This window comes from Sinocyclocheilus rhinocerous, unplaced genomic scaffold (assembly GCF_001515625.1).
Source record: "Sinocyclocheilus rhinocerous isolate Xijiao unplaced genomic scaffold, SAMN03320098_v1.1 scaffold100, whole genome shotgun sequence".
NCBI lineage: Eukaryota > Metazoa > Chordata > Actinopteri > Cypriniformes > Cyprinidae > Sinocyclocheilus > Sinocyclocheilus rhinocerous.
Genome location: NW_015624543.1, coordinates 1,222,440 through 1,228,558, shown reverse-complemented (window position 1 = coordinate 1,228,558; position 6,119 = coordinate 1,222,440). Strand labels below are relative to the sequence as shown.

Here is a 6,119-nt window from a genome sequence, read left to right as displayed (position 1 = left end):
TTGTTCCATCCCTACTCTAAGGTAGGACCTGCCTCAGAGACCCATTCCATATGTAGTACTGCCCCCTGGGTCAGTCCATATTAGTATCTCCACATGTCACCTCCCTATGGGTAGGATGTGGTCTCCGTAGCGACCTTTTCCCTTAAGGCTCGCTTCCCCATCGTTCTGCCAGGCTGAAAGAACAAATAGGAAAGATTGGAAGCAATCTTTTACTGAAGGTTGAAATCCCTTCCAAAAACTTTTTGTGGACGGAACATCAACATGGCCTTCTCCAGCAGCGATGTACTCACCGTTGGTCCCCTTCGGTACCAAGGTCAGTGAATTTGCTGGGGCTTTGGGAAGGTTACGATCTTAGCGTAGCTTTTGTGGCACGCCACGGATTGTCAACAATTGCAGCGCCACAGGGTTGTGACGGTGTTCAGGTTGTGGCGTTTTCCATGGACCCCATATGTCGTTCGACATAACTCGTAGTGACCGACAGATAGGGAACATCTCGGTTACGTACGTAACCCTCGTTCCCTGATGGAGGGAACGGAGACGTTATGTCCCAATGTCACAACCTTGAACCATTCGCTGTTGCTGGGACACGTTCTCGGCTCCTCAGAGTAAAACCTGAAGAGTGGATGCACCTGTCGCCTATTTATACCCGTATGCATGGGGAGTGGCTCAGGTATGCAAAATCCACTAGCCAATTTTCATTGGCGTTTTCTCTTAAAATTAGAGATGATTGGCCTCCCAAGTGAGACCCCATATGTCGTTCGATCAGGGAACGAGGGTTACGTACGTAACCGAGACGTTCATTCAAACATTCAAAAGAGATCATGTGGGTTTTTCTGGGCAATGAGTACATTGATGATCTGGCAACCTCAATCTGTCATGCCTACATGCTCAGAATGAATCAAGACAGTTTGTTATACAAAACAAGAGCTCTTGACATGGAGACCTGAAAAAAAGTGAAAGTTAGTCTGTGAACTCCATGATCGCTCTGACAGGAAACATTGGCTGCTGGCATCCTCACGTTGTTCAGGTGATTGTTTTCTTCGTAGGCTGATGCAGGGTAGCGCTGCAGGGATTCGTGAGTGGCGCAGAGGCTCATTTAAGCATCCAGATATAAGCTCTCTCAGAGCCTGTACAGTATTCATGAATCAGACTAATTGGACATTGAGCTGAGTGTGTGTGCTATCTGTGTCTCCGGACCATAATTGTGTTTTAGGGAATCAGGGCAACATTAAGACTGGAGCAGAAGGAAAGATAATGTGAAACTGGCTGAAAGCATACAGTGTTTGTGATTTGGGTGATAGTACTGTTGTGCTGAGTATTGTTTTTAATTATTCAAATTGGTAATAATTAGGGCTGTCAATAAAATACCTCATAATACATAATATAATATGCTTAAATGCATTAATTTTCATGAACCCAATAATAATATAAATGTGGTTAGATCAGACAGTGTTGTGTAGTATGCAGTACTTTGTTCATTTGATATGGTGTTGGCAAAGATGCTGATGATACAGCAATTTGAGCTTTCGAGAAACTACATGCGGTCTCAGTTTTTTTCTTTTCTCCTCTTCATCTCTCCTCTGGAGCCAACCTTTTAGTCTTATCGATGGCACTAGGAGACTGATTCGATCAATACTGAATCGATCAATACTGAATCTTGCTATATCAAGATCTTCTGCAAGAGGATGATTTTGAGTAGTGAAAAAAAAAATTATTTGCATTTTATATGAAATATTATTTTTTATATTTATAGTGAGTCTTACTGAAGCAAACTTCATTTTTATTATTGCCCACGCAGGGTTAGTGGTTTATTCTGAACATTAGGGATGCATATCGGGCCCGACACTGCGCTACTGTACTCATACTCGTTAAAATGCTCCAATACCAAAAGCCGAAGACTTTTGAACAACACAGAACAACAGAGAGCAGAATGGAGTTATTAGAGATTATGAATGTCTACGAGAGCAAGCGCACTTCTGTTGCGTGATATTTATTGCTGTCCGCTCACTTAGCACATGCATCATTTGGCATGTTTGCTTATTTTGCTTGATGCATTATATGATTCACTTTGAAATATAAATCACAGCACATTTCAGATGATAAAAAAACGCGACTTGTGTTTCAGAAAATATGTTCATCACTGTTGCAAGATTTATGTATAGGCTAACAAGTGGTTACTTACATTATTACAGGAAAACGCCTTGTGATTACAGTACTAGCCTCTACAATGGAGCAGCTCTAATGTGCTATTAAATTAAAGATGAAATACGATAGAGCAAAAAAAATGAACAGTGAAAGTAATAAAAAGCTTGTACACTACATTATAATGGGTATAATTAAGTGTGAAAATAACTGAAGGAAATATCTATTTGCATAATGAACTAAGCCAACTAACATTATACATCTCAGAACAAGTGTTTGACCTCACAGCTATGAATGATACCTTAAAGGAAATGTTTCTTCAAACAGATTTGGAGAAATTTAGCATTACATCACTTGCTCACCAATGGATCCTCTGCAGTGAATAGGTGCCGTCAGAATGAGAGTCCAAACAGCTGATAAAAACATCACAATAATCCATAAGTAATCCACATGACTCCAGTCCATCAATTAATGTCTTGTGAAATGAAAAGTTGTGAAGTGAAACAAACTCATTTTCATGTTGGATAGTGAGTAAATTTTCAGCAAATTGTAATTTTTTGGGTGAACTATTCCTTTAAATCATGCTGTTTATTGAGAAGATGTGCTATTAATTTTCTAAACAGTTAGACTTACAGTTTGCCCTTAGCAGATAAAAAAACGGCCAAAGACATCCCATCGATTTACATTAAAAGATGCTTGGTCCATTATCTATACATAATTTCATTTATTCTGTCTGCCAGAGAGTCAAGCATCACTTTGTATCCCAGAAATACCAGAGCATCACACACTGTTACTGACAGACATCACATCATCACCCACTCAACACACACTAAACTATGTGAATTTGTAGTAATTGACGATGAGATAAAGCTAATTAAATGACCATGTGCTTTATGGCCCCTGGAGGCCACATCAGACATTAGTATTCAGCATTTCATCGCAGACTCCACCTCCAGCCGAGCCGCATGGCTGTGATGATCTTCTTAATTCTCTACTGATAGAGCAGTGCGGTTCACCAACCCCACCCCACTATCAGAATTCAGACTCCGTGCCGGTGTGTTCTCGCAGGCGGCTTTGTCCTGGATGAGTGGAGAGGCTTTTCATCTGAGGTTTCTGAGTGGGCAGAAGGGCTGATGCGGCTCCTCTTTGTTCTCTGTGGGTGCTGCTGCACCAGTGCTGCCTTATGACAGTCAAAAATCAAAATTTAACCCAACAGTTGGGTTAGTCCATATTTGACCCAAAATTGGGTTGAAACAACCCAGCATTTTTAGAGTATATATATATATATATGTATGTATGTATGTATGTGTATATATAATTTTGCTAAGCTCAAGTTTTTACCGGGAGAACCACTACCCTGGAGGATTACTAGTTGAATGTTCCTTAGGTATTTTAGATGCGGACGTTCTCCAAGCTGATATGAAATTTGAGATTTTTTATTCTTTATATATACACAGATATGGCTCACCAAAGTTAGGTTCAACAAAGAATGATTCAGAGGAAAAGAAATAAGACATTTTTAGAGGGAATGTAGGACGCCTTTGAAGTCTATTCCACAGTTTTGACAGGCTCCCACTGCAGGATAATGAAGGAAAAAGTGTTGAAGGAGAAAAGGGAAACTCTACAGGGAGAAAATGAATCAAATATGATACATTCAATTTGGTAAGTTTGCATGTTTTGCATCTCATGCATCCCATCCCATCTTACTCCCCACAAAGGAGATAAATTACCTATTAACTATAATTAGCTGTTGTACATAGATGATTGAAATCCTATCGGTTCAAATCCCTGATTATCACTGAAATTCAATGATGTCTGAAGCAGTCGCCTTGTGTTAAATGAGTTTGCAGTGATTCAGCAGGTTTGTGCAGGTTGTTTTCAAAGCGAGCATTGCAGGTGGGAGGTAGATGCCTCCTTATCTTTCTCAAAGAAACCAAACATCTCTGAAATCCTTTTGTCAACCATCACTGAAGGTTATGTGCTTTCATGCCTGGCTGTCTCCTTAATACAGCAGAATGAGATTCTGTCATTTTTATGTTGTTTTTCTCCTGGCAGTTTTTCAGTGCTTTCTGTGCAAATCTGCAGGCACCTCAAAGGGATGCAAATGCTTTGGAAGATTTGATCTCTAGCAGTTTATTTATTGTTTTAGAGCATTGTTTGTGCAGACTATTTTTATTGTTGCAATTCCCAACAACATATACATACTGAATTTCTTTAGGCCTCTAAAGATGAGACTAGTTTTTCTTGAGGAGGGTAAATTTCTTTTTCAGCCGTACTTTGTGATTTTAATGTCCAAATTCAACTTATCTGTTTTTTTCTCAGATTCTATTATATAATTCATAACCTCCATGAAACCTATGCTTTAAGAATGCCTGTCATTGTGGTGTTTTTTACAGTGCATCTCCATTTATTTTTGCATTTGTAGAATATCATAATGAAAATAATTAAAGCTGATCTCTCATACACCTTCATTATAGATTTAGATTTTTTCCTCCAATTCACATCCGATCCGAAAATTCAGCAGCATGTTATATGATCCTCACATTAATTAATTTTTTACACACACACATTATATATATATATATATACAGTGGGTACGGAAAGTATTCAGACCCCCTTAAATTTTTCACTCTTTGTTATATTGCAGCCATTTGCTAAAATCATCAAAGACTCATGGCTGTATTAGATCAAATGGGTGCTTCTACTAAATACTGAGCATTTTTCAGTTTTTCTTTTTTAATAAATCTGCAAAGATGTCAACAATTCTGTGTTTTTCAATCAATATGGGGTGCTGTGTGTACATTAATGAGGAAAAAAAATTAACTTAAATGATTTTAGCAAATGGCTGCAATATAACAAAGAGTGAAAAATTTAAGGGGGTCTGAATACTTTCCGTACCCACTGTATATATATATATATGAATATAAATTCTTTTTTTTTCAATTCCGAGTGAATTTCATCTCACAATTCTGCCTTTTTTCTCAGAATTTTCAGTTTACATCTCTCAGCTGTTTTTTTTGTTCCCATGAAATAAAAAATAAAAATGGTAATTGGAACTTTTTATCTTTTTTCTTGCAACTTGCGAGTTTACATCTCACAGTTTAGACTTTTCTTCTCAAAATTGCGTTCATCTCGCAGTTCTGCACTTGTATTCAGGGAATTGTAAGGAAGAAAAGTCAGAATTGTGAGATTTAAACTCAGAATTGCATGAAAAAAAATTCTAAATTGTTGAGTAGCAATAAAAAGTTGCATGTCCCTTTTTTTATTTTATTATCCCGTGGCAGAAACAAGCTTTCATAGTAATTATCGGTACATAGTCACAAATATCCTTTATTAAACAAGTGTGACTCAGACTTTGTTAAGAGACCTAATTCCATCCAAATAGAGCTTTTGCTTCATTTTCAGAGAATTTTTTTGCTCTTCTCATCTCTTGTTGTCTCTTCAGTTGATTAAAATCACCAAAAGCAGAATTACCTCTGCAGTGTTGTGCCCTAAAGACTTCATAGCATTAAACAGGCTCAGTCAGGAGATTTCATTCCTAATTAAATTACTCCCAACGGATGTCCTTTTCACCAGTCCAGGGGTGTGTGAAGGGATTTATGCCATCCTGCATCAGTCTGAATGGCCTCATCACCCATAGAGAGATGATTCATCATCCTGCACATATGTGCTTTGGTTGGGGTGTAACTGGATGCAGGGGCGTAGATTACGCGGGGGATGCGGGGGACGTGTCCCCCCCACTTTTAATATCACGTAAATTCGTCCCCCGCACTTTTTCGGGCAAGTGTGTTCGCATAGAGGTTTTCAAGAGCCGGTGGGAATAAATATAGATTTAAATTCAAAGAGACAGGATAGTCTGTACATGACCTGATGTTTTATTCGGACCCAGAATAAGGCGAGATGAACATCACGGAGCGCTAAACACTCAGTGTATGTTTCATTCATACTCGAAGCCGGAGACGCTCGCGCAGAAAGTC

General features: G+C 38.7%; 1 protein-coding gene across 1 annotated transcript in view; it reads left to right on the top strand.

Annotated features, from left to right (window-relative positions):
• LOC107741949 (contactin-associated protein-like 2) overlaps positions 1–6,119 on the top strand; it is a 204,760-nt gene that overhangs the window by 184,838 nt on the left and 13,803 nt on the right. The window lies entirely within an intron of this gene.